The 12,880-nt window shown below is 45.3% G+C and overlaps 1 protein-coding gene across 2 annotated transcripts in view; it reads left to right on the top strand.

The window, feature by feature from the left end:
- The window catches only part of SLC16A10 (solute carrier family 16 member 10), a 168,734-nt gene that overhangs the window by 80,347 nt on the left and 75,507 nt on the right, over positions 1-12,880 (top strand). The gene's annotated exons all lie outside the window — the stretch shown is intronic.

Genomic DNA, 12,880 nt, shown 5'->3' on the forward strand with positions numbered 1-12,880 from the left:
GCGATAAAAAAATAACCACCCCGAACGAGCGGTGGTAGTTTTATCGCCGGGAGCAAAGCACTGTCTATGCTGGCGCTTTTCAGTGCTAAAACTTTTGTCTCTCAGGGGAGTGTTTTCTCACACCCCTGAACAACTAAAGTTTTAGCGCTGAAAGTGGCAGTGTAGACACAGCCCTAGTATAAGCACTTTATACCAGTATAATTGCATCAAAACTAAGAAGTTGTACTGGTATAACTATAACAGAACAGTTAAAGTGACAAGTTGTAATTGTAGACAAGGCCTTGGAGTGAATGAGAGTTCCAGCAAGTGCGTGTCTCTTCGTTTTCTTTTTTTGTTATGGCTAATGAAAATATCCACATTAACTTTAGGATTACATTTAAAACAAACCAAACAAAAAACCCTCCAAACATTTGGAACTGAATGAACCCCCTCCCCTCTCCTGCTTGTGATATAAAACAACCTCTGACTCATGGAGAGTGGGAAGAAAAAATCTCGAAGGATTTATTCTGTAATTTCCCATTTTCAGGTTTCTTGCACGTTCTTCAAAACATCTGGTGCTGGCCACTGCTGGAGACAGGGTTCTGAATTAGATGGACTGTTGATCTGATTCTAAATGGCAAGTGCTGTTTTCCTATGTCAAGTAAAGAGGATGGAATAGTTCGGTTAGCTTCCTAGCAGTAAAGCCTCACCAATATCAGTTCTTGTTCTACTGGTGCTGGATGGGTTAATTCAGTAGTATTAAATGTGCTCTGTAATATGTGAAATGATTTGTAGCTCACCCAGGTTTGCATATCTCGTGTCGTCTTGTCCAGGAAAGCAATCTCTTTCTGACTCAGCTTGTAGGGATGCTGGCTACAGACAGTTAAGTTCTCTGTTTGAGTTTCCACTACATTAATGTGCAGGCAATAGCAGTTTTGGTGAGATGAACTCTGCTGATTGAATAAATACTCTCTAGTTTGTGGTCATCAGTTAAACTTAACATGGTCCAATATGTTTGGAGTTTTAATGCTGAAAAATTCCAATGAAGAGTGGTAATCTTGACTTTATATGTAATTTAAAAAAAAAAAGGCATTTTTGGCAATTCCTCTCCACTCTCACCTCCCCCGTCTTGTAATATCAGTTAACATGCATAATTTTAAATGATCTTGGCATTGTGTTTTGTTTTCTTAGATATCCTACTATTAGTCTAAAGTAATTATCCAGTAAATTATTTGTTGTTAGAATGCTTGATTCAAGGAATATTATTCCTTATTGGCTGAGTAAAGCGAGGTCTAACACAACTTGATGGCATTTATTTTTGTTTGTTTGTTACACAATTTTATCTGGTTTGAATGAGAATCTGCTGCTCTATCAGAATCCACTCCATTTATTTCATTTAGTAACTTCTGAATATTTAACCATCCAGAGATGGTAATTGATCCTTTCGACTTCTCTCTGAGAGGTCTAATTTTTTCAAAAACCCTTTCTCTGTGTTATCCTGGTGCTGTTACTCTTGGCATTAGAGTACACTTTCACACAATCAAGGAACTTTATACTAAAATCTTGGTAACAGCCACAGAGTTTACCTTATTAGAAAGGGAGGGAATGGGAAGGGATTCAGGAAAGAGAGAGGACAAAGGGACAAACAAGTCAAGAGTCACTCTTTAGGCAAAATGACAACAGCAAATACTCTCACAGACCGAGTGTCAAATTTCTCTGTATTTTAGAGCCTGCACATTTAGGCTTTGTCTACACTAACACTTTTATTGGTCAGGGCTGTGAAAAAACACCCCTTTAACCAACAGAAGCTTCACCAACAAAGCACTGGTGTGGATAGCCCTATATCAGCGGGAGACACTCTCCCACTGACATAGCTACTGCTGCTCATTAGGGGTAGTTTAATTATGCCGGCAGGAGAACTCTCTCCCTCCGGCAGAGAGCGGCTACACGGGAGACCTTACAGCGGTGCTTATGTAAGCAGATCTACTTGTTTCCAGGATATATGCAGTGTTGTAGCTGTGTTGGTCCCAGGATATTAGAGAGAGAAGGTGGACCAACTTCCATTGGTGAAAGAGACAAGCTACACAGAGCTGTTCCTCAGACCTGGAAAGGTACTCAGAGTGTCACAGCTAAATACAAGGGCAAACAGATAGTTTAGCATAAATAGCACATATTCTAAGGAGACCATTTAAGGTGAAGTGGCCTGTTAGCACGCCTGTAGTCATAGGACAAAAAAGGGGGTTAGTAGGGTACAGATTGTTATAATAAGCCATAAATCCAGTATCTTTATTAAGACCATGATTTTTAGTGTTTAGCAAAATTATGAATTTAAGCTCCCAGACTCATCTTTTGGAAGTGTTGTGTGGGTTTCCTTTGAGGATGAGGACTGATAGGTAAGGCTGTGAATCATTCACAGGGGTCACTGAAGTCATGGCTTTTGTGACTTTTCCTGACCTCCGTGAATTTTACAGCGGCAGGTGTGGCTGACCCCAGGGCCATCCCAGTAGCTGGGGAAGTTCCGGAGCCAGCTGCACCGGCCTCTGCTCTGGCAGCCCCAGGCAGCTAGTCCGTGGGCCGCCCCCCATACCCCCCAGGAGCAGCAGTTCTCAGGAGTGCTCCCTTCCCAGCAGGTAAGATTTAGTCACAGGTATTTTTAGTAAAAGTCATGGACAGGTCACTGGGATGTGACTTTTTGTTTATTGCCCGTGATCTGTCCATGACTTTGTACTAAAAATACCCATAACTAAAACATAGCCTTACTGATAGGTCACATATAGAGTGATTTGCTTTGTGAAAAGTGTTCACCCACATCTGATATGATGTTTTGTCTTATTTTCTTGTGTGAGTTCATTTGAGAGTATAGTGATTGTCTGGTTTCACCACATAGTTGTTGTTGGGGCATTTAGTGCACTGGAAGAGCTACACTCTTGTTTCCAGGATGTAAGATCTAGATCTCTTGGGTGCACACACTGAACAATGCATTAGAACAGGGACTGGCAACTTTTGGCCCGCGGCCCGCCAGGGTAAGCCCCCTGGCAGGCCGGGCCAGTTTGTTTACCTTCCGCATCCGCAGGTTCAGCCGATTGCAGCTCCCACTGGCCACGGTTCGCCGCTCCAGGCTAATGGGGGCTGTGGGAAGCGGCGTGGCCCGAGGGATGTGCTGGCTGCTGCTTCCTGCAGTCCCCATTGGCCTGGAGCAGTGAACTGCGACCAGTGGGAGCCGGCATCGGTCGAACCTGCGGACGCAGCAGGTAAACAAACTGGCCCGGCCCGCCAGGGGACTTACCCTGGTGGGCCGCGTGCCAAAGGTTGCTGATCCCTGCATTAGAATTTAGTAGCTGTTACTCATCTTTGTAGATAATATCTTCCAAATAGTGTTCCTCAGACGTTCTTGTCAGCTGCTGGAAATGGCCCACCTTGATTATCACTACAAAAGGTTCCGCTCTCCTGCTGGTAGTAGCTCACCTTACCTGATCACTCTGGTTACAGTGTGTATGGTAACACCATTGTTTCATGTTCTCTGTGTATATAAATCTCCCCACTGTATTTTCCACTGAACGCATCTGATGAAGTGAGCTGTAGCTCACGAAAGCTTATGCTCAAATAAATTTGTTAGTCTCTAAGGTGTCACAAGTCCTCCTTTTCTTTTTGCGGATACAGACTAACACAGCTGCTACTCTGAAACCTGCCTGAAAGTGTTTCTTTTCTGAATGGGGATCTGCTGCTCTATTAAGCTTGGAACTGATATGTTTTACCCCTTTTCCGAGTCCCTTTCCTTCCACCAATACTGCAGTGACTCAGCATCTGCATTTCACATCTTCTATAGGTGAACCTGGTGAATTGTAATGATGTTGCTGCCTAGACTTTATATATAGCATGTGCATGCTCGCTCTCTCTCTCTCTCTTTCCCTCTCCCGCCCTCCCGGAAACCAGAAGTAGATCTTGAAAATCTCAGCTTGGTCACTTTCCTCTTCCCTGCCCCTGTGCCCTCTCAAAAGAGGCTTGATTATGCAATACTATGTTTTGGGGGGATTTTCTTCTTAACTTCAGGCAGTTAATGGAGGCTTAAGTCTTGCAGCATGAATGTTGATTTTCACTATATATTTTTTTTGCCCTAGCTGGTATAATTTTCTTGTGCATAATAATGCCTAATTCTTTTTTGAATCCTAAGCTTGTTGCCTTAATGTCTTGTCAGTGAATTCTGCTGACTACCACATGCTTACAAAAAACATTTTCTTTTATTAATTAAGAGATCATACTTAGTATTCATCATACAGCCTTGATTTTGCCATTTCCTGATTTTTTGATTGCTTCACTTTTGCAATCTTAACATTTGTTAGAATGCAGTTTTAACTTCCTGTTTTTTTTGTTTTTAAAAGAAGAAATTCTATCATTTGGAATGCAGCTAGAAAACAGTAAAATGTTGTTTAATGTAGGCTTTTTTTATTCAAGGAGGCGAGTGTGCCAGTGTGACAGGTTTCAGTCGGTCCTCCGAGCCCCTAGGGGCGATGGAGAGCTATGATTCCACTGGCAGGCCTCAGTCACACCTTTCGGGCGCTGGGGAATTAGTGGGGAAGGCGTGCCGGCACGAGTCTGCAGCGCGCCCCTCAGGCCGGGGAGCGCCGGCACGAGTCTGCAGCGCGCCCCTCAGGCCGGGGAGCGCCGGCACGAGTCTGCAGCGCGCCCCTCAGGCCGGGGAGCGCCGGCACGAGTCTGCAGCGCGCAGTTTTGCTACCCAAGGCAGGCTGGCCGGGGTAGGGGAACTCAGGCCCACCCAACTCCACTGCGTTCCAGCCCCTGGGCCCGGTCAGTGGCGGGAGGCGAAGGTCCTGCCGCTGGGTCAGCGGGGCCATCCGCGCCCGCTGACCAAACACACCCGCCCCACGGTGCAGTTCTGCCCCTGGGCTACTTCCTACCTGGTCTCTCCGGCGGGTCTCTCCGGTCCCTCCAGCTCGTCCAGGTATTCCGCTGCTGGCAGCTCCAGCTCCCCCTCTGTGTCAGACTCACGCCGGCCCGGGCTGCAGCCGGGCCCCTCCAGGTCCTCCGGGTATTCAGCGGCTGGCAGTCCTGGTTGCCACAGGCCTTCCTCCCGGTCCGGTTCCTCCTTGCCCAGGGCCTCACCTGGGTCAGCAGCGGGATCGCGAGGGAGCAGCCTGCGTCTGTCTCCCTCCCTGGTGCTCTCCTCACTGGGCAAAGGGCCCCGCCTTTTGTACTTCCTGTCCCACCCTTCCCCTTCCGGGGATTGGCGGAAGCTTGGCCTGGCCCCGTCCACTGAGGCTGAGAGGGTGGCTCTTTACCCTTTGGTTTGGAGGGGAGCCACCCTGGCTCCCTACATACCCCATCCCTCAAATCCAGCTCCCGATCTTCGGAGCTGGCGTCCTCACCCTCTCCGAGGCGGGATAGGAAATCCGCATTGGCGTTGTCTCGTCCCGCCCGATGGTGAATCGTGAAGGCATAGGGCTATAGAGCGAGATACCACCGCATCAGCCTGGCATTATTGTCCTTCATCTTATTAAGCCACTTCAGGGGTGTGTGGTCCGTAACCAGTATAAAGGGGCCCCGAGGAGGTAGTAGCGGAGAGCATCGACTGCCCACTTAACGGCTAGGGCCTCTTTCTCCATGACAGAGTAGTTTCGTTCTCTGGGGAACAGCTTCCGACTGAGGTAAACAATCGGGTGTTCCTCCCCATCCTCCTCCTGCGAGAGGACTGCCCCAAGCCCGATGCCTGAGGCATCAGTCTGAACAATAAAGTCACGATGAAAGTCAGGGCTGAAGAGTATTGGATCGCTACACAGCCGTTCTTTGATGGTTTGAAAGGCTGTCTTGCACTCGTTGGACCAATGCACCCCGCGGGGACTGTCCTTGGTCAAGAGCTCCGTTAGCGGGGCCGTAATGCTTGCGAAGTGGGGTACAAACCGCTGGTAATAACCTGCTAAGCCCAAAAGTTGATGCCCTTGCCTTTTCGTGGTCGGCACCGGACATTCCCGGAGTGCTTGGACTTTCCTAATGAGGGGGCGGACCTGTCCCCGGCCCAAGGTGTACCCCAGGTAAGTGGTTTCCTCCCGCCCGATTCGGCATTTTTTTGGATTGGCCGTAAGCCCGGCTGCGCGGAGGTCCCGGAGGACTGCCGCTACTTGGTTAAATTGTTTCTGCCAGTTATTGCAATAGATGACCACATCGTCCAGGTAGGCCGGAGCGTACTTCGTGTGGGGTTGCAACACCCGGTCCATCGAACGCTGGAAGGTTGCCGGGGCCCCATGTAGGCTGAAAGGCATCCGGGTGAAATGGTATAACCCTGAAGGGGTGGCAAACGCGGTCTTCTCCTTGGACCTGGGATCCAAGGGGATCTGCCAGTACCCTTTGGTGAGATCTAAAGTGGTGATATAACAGGCCTCCCCAAGCCGGTCGAGGAGCTCATCGACGCAGGGCATCGGGTAGGCGTCAAATTTTGAGATGGCGTTTACCCTCCGGAAGTCAATGCAAAACCGTCGGCTCCCATCTGGCTTTGGTACAAGGATGACGGGGCTCCGCCACTCGTTCTGGGAGCGCTCAATAACACCCAGCTCCAACATCGCCTGGACTTCTTCCTCTATGGCCTCCCGCATTCGCCTAGTCAATGGCCGGGTTGTCTCTCGGACCACCACCCCGGGTTCCTTCTGGATCACATGGTAGGTGAGCGTAGTCCGCCCGGGTTTCTTGGTGAACGTCTTGGGGAATGCCGTTACTAAGCAGAGTGCCTGTTCTTGCTGCTCGATGGTGAGTGTCTCTGCAAGCTGGGGCTCACCATTATCCGACTCCTCGGGCGGTTGGGGCCCCAGTTCCGGTTTGGGGGGATATGGGGGGCAACTAGGAGCCCTTCCCGGTCCCTCTTCATAATCAAATTGTGGAACTGTTTATGGTCTAAATTAATAATTCACCCTCAAGTGGACATCATTATCATACAGGGTGAAAATTTTGACAAAGAAGCAATTAAAAAGGTCCCTGTAGAATGAAAATTCTTAGGCAATCTTAACAGTAGCAATTGCTGTGTGATCCAGCTTGTAATGAGTGCAATATATCCCTCCAGTGGGAGAGCCATGGAATAAGTAGGATTTTGAACAGTGAAACTAGCCCCTGGCTCAGTAGAGCAACTGCTGATATGCCGGTTCCCATGTACGTTTGTGGCACAACCGATTTCTTTCCCAGCTGCAGATTAGTTTCAAAAGAATGGTACTCATAAGTCTTCCTCTCTCCCTCCATGTTCCAAATTGCAAGCAACCTCATCAACACTGCTGGAGAGTTGCTTTTCTCCTTTGGCAGTCAGAACATTTTTTGTATAAATGTGAACGCAGTCATATGTAGAAGTTAGTATGCTGTATACATACCTGTGATATTCTGGCTCTATTCTAGCGCTGTTCTGTGCAGGAAGAGAGCCAGTAGCCAGGAGAAATGTTGTTTTTAATTACATAAACCATCCCATAAAATTTCCATTAGTCTTGCTAGCAGCATTTGTAATTTTTTCACACTCCTGCATATGTTATGTTTGGGATGTTTATTGTGACTTGTATTTGAAACTGCAGAGGACAATTATGTGGCAGGGGCAGTATAATGAGTAAAGTTTTTGGGCAGGGCCAGTGCAAGACTTGATACATTTTCATTTGGGCAAAAATAAATTGAGAATTCCATGAATGATTGGATTAAATGTGTGTTGTCTTTTTTTAAATATCCATTCCTGTGGGTGGCCAGGACGTTAAGACAGACAAGCCTGAATGTAAGCTAAATAAACTAATATGCTGTGCACATTCTGTACTCCGTTTAAAATGTCTTAAATTTATTTTGAGGCTAAGTTTCTTCAAAAAGGGTAAAGTCAATAATTTCTCATTCAATTGCTATACTTACCTGTCAAACTTGATTCTTTTTGACTTGGGGAAAAAAATGATGTTGGTACAAAAAGCACCCCAAAAATACCTTCATAATTTTTCTATAAGATACGAGGGGTCTATGATGTTAGTGTATTAAGCCTCTCAATACCACTTTGAGGTAGGGTAAGTATTATTCCATGCTTTACAGATGGAGGAAACTGTTTAGATGAAACTGAGGGACAGGAGGTTCAAAGACTTGTACAAAAGTCTCAGCAGTTATTTGTCAGAACAGAATAAAATCCAAGTCCCCTGACTCCCAATTGTGTACCTTAGACACAAAGCCATTTTTTTTCTTTATCATAACAGGTGATTAAAAAAAAAAGTAACTCACAATAGGCGTGACAATTTCAGACTAGACATTTTTTTTGTTATGAAAATAGATTTTCAATAAATCTTGGAACACTGGAGAAGTTCCCAGAAGACTGATAATTTTGTACGAGTATTTAAAAAAGTTAAAGAGCATGACGTGTGTTAGTTATAGGTCTGTCAGTCTGACATCAATCCCAGGGAAGATAATGGAGTGGTTGTGATAGGACTTGATTAATAAAGAATTAATTAATGCCAATCAACATGTGTTTATGGCAAATAGATCCTTTCAAACTAATTTTCTTTTTTTGATGAGATTACAAGTTTGGTTGATAAAGGCGATAGTGTTGATTGATGTAACATATTTTTTGACTTCTGCAAGGCATTTGACTTGGTACTAAAAGAATGGGTGTGTCTCTAATACTGTCCCAGAGGGACTGGTTCTTGGACCTATGCTAGTTAACATTTTTATCAGTGACTGGAAGAAGATATAAAATCATCTCTGATAAAGTTTGCAGATGACACACAAATTGGAGGAGTGGTAAATTAATGAAAAGGACAGGTCACTGATACAGCGCGATCTGGGTCACATGGTAAGCTGGACAGAAGCAAACAAAATATTTGTTTTATTACAGCTAAATTTACATATCTAGGAACAAAATGTCCTGGGAACCCATGAATCTGAAAAAGATTTGGCAATGGTGATGGATATCAATTGAATATGAGCTCTCAGTGCGATGCTGTGGCCAAAAGAGATAATGTGATCTTGGATGCTTAAACAGGAATATCTTGAATCGGAGTAAAGAGGTTATTTTACCTCTGTATTTGGCATTGGTGGAACTGTTGCTGTAATACTGTGTCCAATTCAGGTTCCCACAATTCAAGAAGGATAGTGATCTATTACAGAGGGTTCAGAGAAGAGCCATGAGAATCATTAAAGGATTAGAAAACATGCCTTATAGTGATAAAGTGAAGGAGCGCAATCTATTTAGCTTAACAGAGAGAGGATTAAAGGGAGGCTTGATTAGTCTACAAGTATCTGTATGGGGAAGATATTTTATGATGGTCTCTTCAGTCTAACAGAGAAAGGTTTGACAGGATCCAATGTCTGGTATTTGAAGCCAGACAAATTGACTGGAAATTTAGTAAATTTTTAATAGTGAGAGTAATTAACCATTGGAACAGTTTACCAAGGGTCATAGTAGATTCTTCATCAGTGACAATGTTTAAACCAGGTTGGATGTTTTTCTAAAAAATATGCTATAGAAATTATTTTGAGGAAGTTCTGTGGCCTGTATTATCAAGTTGATCACAATGATTATCTGTATGATCACAAAGGTCCCTTCTGATCTTAGAATCTACAAATAAAACTGGTTTGTGGCTTTTGACATGCAACATGCCTTCTTTCACATATCTGTTCACCTGTATGCAGTGTTGTTGTAGCCATCTTAGCCCCAGGACATTAGAGAGACAGGCGGGTAAGGTAATATTTTCTACTGGACCAATTTCTGTAAGAATTCTGTGTAGCTTGAAAGCTTTCATTGCTCACCAACAAAAGTTGGTCCAATTGAAAAATATTACTCCACCCACTTTGTCTCTCTAATATTTTGTCACTTAACATACAGAAAATACCTGAGTTTCCTAGTGGGAGCATCTCACTATTACAAGTACAGTGTTTCTTCATCTAAACTTTTTTGAGACTTATGCATTCGGTTAACTTATTTTCTCTAGTTTTGCACCACCTTCTACTTCTAGGCAGAACTGAAAGAGAGAGTGTGCTGAAATACCATGAGAATAACCTTTGTCATGGTTATTGTGGTTCAAGCAGAAACAGGAAGTACTCTGTCTTATGTGAAGTTCCTGTTCTCTTGATCTGTTCATGCCATTTTGCAAATCAGATGTTTGAGTAAGCATCTTAACCAAACCTTTTGAAATTTTCCCATCTCAAAGTGGCTGACATTGTTACTGAGCTGCCACAAAACAGTAATTAACATATGTTAATAAACTAGTGGTCTCAACCTGAGCTCCTTGTCCACATGTAAAAGCATTGTCTCCTTATACTCTTCAACTCCATTTTTATCCCATGGTCATGTAGATGTTTCCCACGCGTCTGGAGGACATCACCCCTCCATAGAATACATTTTAGATGTTCAGCAGCATGCAGGAGGCGCTGGAGGGGGAAGAAGAGGAGCAGGGGCAGGAAGAGGGGTGCACTTTGGGGAGGGGGCAGAGCGGGAGCAGAAAGAGGCAGGGCTGGGTGGGACCTTGGGTGAAGGGGTGGAGGGGGGTGGGGCTAGGGTACAGCGGGGGTCGAGCACCCCTGGGAACTCAAAGTCAGTGCCTCTGGTTCCGAACATTTCAGACCCTTTTATTCTAGAACAGGGTTTGAGACCTAATCATGTGAGGTGACTTCATTGCTGTCTTGGAGGAGAAAATCACAAATTAAAGAAGAGGCATGAGGCAGAGTGTGAACTAAGAAAGTTACCTTGGAAGAAAGTCAAGCAATTAGGTTTGAATGCTGTTTGATCTCTGGGGGGAAAATTGCAAAAAGTGTTTGTAGGTCAATTGCATTACTGGTGCAGGTAACACCCAATTTTACTTAACATATTAAATTTACCCAGCTTTCAATTTCTGCCGCTGTTCAGGTACATGTTGAAATATTAACTCTAGAGGACTGGAGAAGGGCAAGCTTAATGCCTGTCTTTAAAAGGGGAACAAAGTGGACCTGGGGAATTATAGCCTGATACCTGGAAAGATACTTGAACAATTACTAAACAATCAATTTGTAAGCACCTAGAAAATAGTAGGTAGGTAGATAGATAGATAATGGCCAACGATTTGTCAAGAATAAATCATGCAAATTTCCTTCTTTGACAGATTTATTGGCCTACTGCAGAGGTCCCCAAAGTGTGAGGTGTGCCCCCCTTGGGGGGTGTGGAGGAACATCTGGGGGACATGGCGGGGCATGGGCCAGTCCCCACGGGGGGCAGAGAAGGAGCGCTCCCTGCCCCCAGCTCTGCTCTGGTCCCATCCCCAGATCTGTTCTGATCCTGCCCCCAGCTGTGTCCCTGGCTCCCGTCCCTGTCCCTAACCTCGGCATGACTCTGCTCCTGGCCTGGGGCCGAGGCTTGGGGCAAGGCTGGGAACAGAGCCTCACCTTGTTGCAGGCCCGGCTGCTCGCTCCGCTCTTGCCCTCAGCCTCGACCCCATTCCCAGACCCACTCCCTGCTGCAGTCCCAGCCTCGGCCCTCCTTACCCCAGTACGTGTCCCCTGTCCCCGTCCCCAGACAGTCACGGCCCCGCTCCTGGCCCCAGCTCTGGGGGTGGGGAAGGGGGTACAGATGGGTAAAGGGGGTGTGACCCTCTAAAGTTTGGGGACTGCTGGCCTCATGGATAGGGGGAAGCAGTAATGTGTTTTATCTTGATTTTCATAAGGCTTGTGACACAATCCCACATGATGTTTTCCTAAACTAGGGAAATGTAGTCTAGATGAAATTACTATAAGGTACCCACCCAAGTGGTTGAAAGACAGAACTCAAAGAGTAATTGTCAATGGTTTGCTGTCAGACTGCAAGGGCATATCTAGTGTGGCACTGCAGGGGTCTGTTCCGGGGCTGGTACAGTTAAATATTTTCATTAATGACTTGGATATTGAGGTGGAGAGTATGCTTCTAAAATTTACAGATGACACCCAGCCTGGAGGGGTTGCAAGCACTTTGGAGGGCTGGATTAGAATTCAAAACAATCTTGATAAATTAGAGAATTGGTCTGCATTCAATAAAATAAAATAAAATTAAGTGAAGTGCAAAGTACTTCACTTGGGAAGGAAAAATCAAATGCACAACTACAAAATGGAGAGCTGCCTAGGCAGTAATACGGCTGACTAGGATCAGGGGGTTATAATAGATCTTCACCTGTTGAATATGAGCAAACAACTTGATGTGGTTTCCAAAAAGGCTAATATCTTGCTGAGACACAAGGTGGGTGAGGTAGTATCTTTTATTGAACCAACTTCTGTTAATGAGAGAGACAAGCTTTAGCGCTTACAGAGCTCTTCTTCAGGTCTTCGGTATCGTTCTGAGCTGTATTAACAGGAGTGTTGTATGCAAGACATGGGAAGTAGTTGTTCCTCCCAACTTGACACTAGTAAGGCCTCAGCTGGAGTATTGTGTCCAATTTTGGGCACCAGACTTTAAGAAAGATGTGGACAAATTAGTGGGAGTCCAGAGGAGAGCAACACAAATGATAACAGTTTAGAAAACCTGACATATGAGGAAAAGTTAAAAAACTGGGTATGTTTAGTTTTGATAAAAGAAGACAAAAGAGGGCTTTGCCAACAGTCTTCAAATATGTTAAGGACTGTTACCAAAGGGATGGTGATCAATTTTTTTCCATGTCCACTAAAGGAAGTACAAGCGGAAATCAGCTTAATCTGTAGCAAGGAACATTTAGGTTAGAAAAATTCCTTATAGTTAGAAATAGTTAAGTACTGGAACAGGCTGCAGGTTGTAGAATCCCCATAACTGGAAGTTTTTTAAGGAGAGCTTAGATAAACACCGACAGAGATGATCTAGGTGTATGTTGGCCTTCCTCAGAGTGGCTGGCTGGGCGGTAGTAGTGATGGTAGATTAGATGACCTCTTGACACAGGCGTCAACTTTTCCTTTTTGCTGGGGGTGCTCAACCCCTGCTTTG

The sequence above is a fragment of the Chelonia mydas genome, chromosome 3 (assembly GCF_015237465.2).
Source record: "Chelonia mydas isolate rCheMyd1 chromosome 3, rCheMyd1.pri.v2, whole genome shotgun sequence".
NCBI lineage: Eukaryota > Metazoa > Chordata > Testudines > Cheloniidae > Chelonia > Chelonia mydas.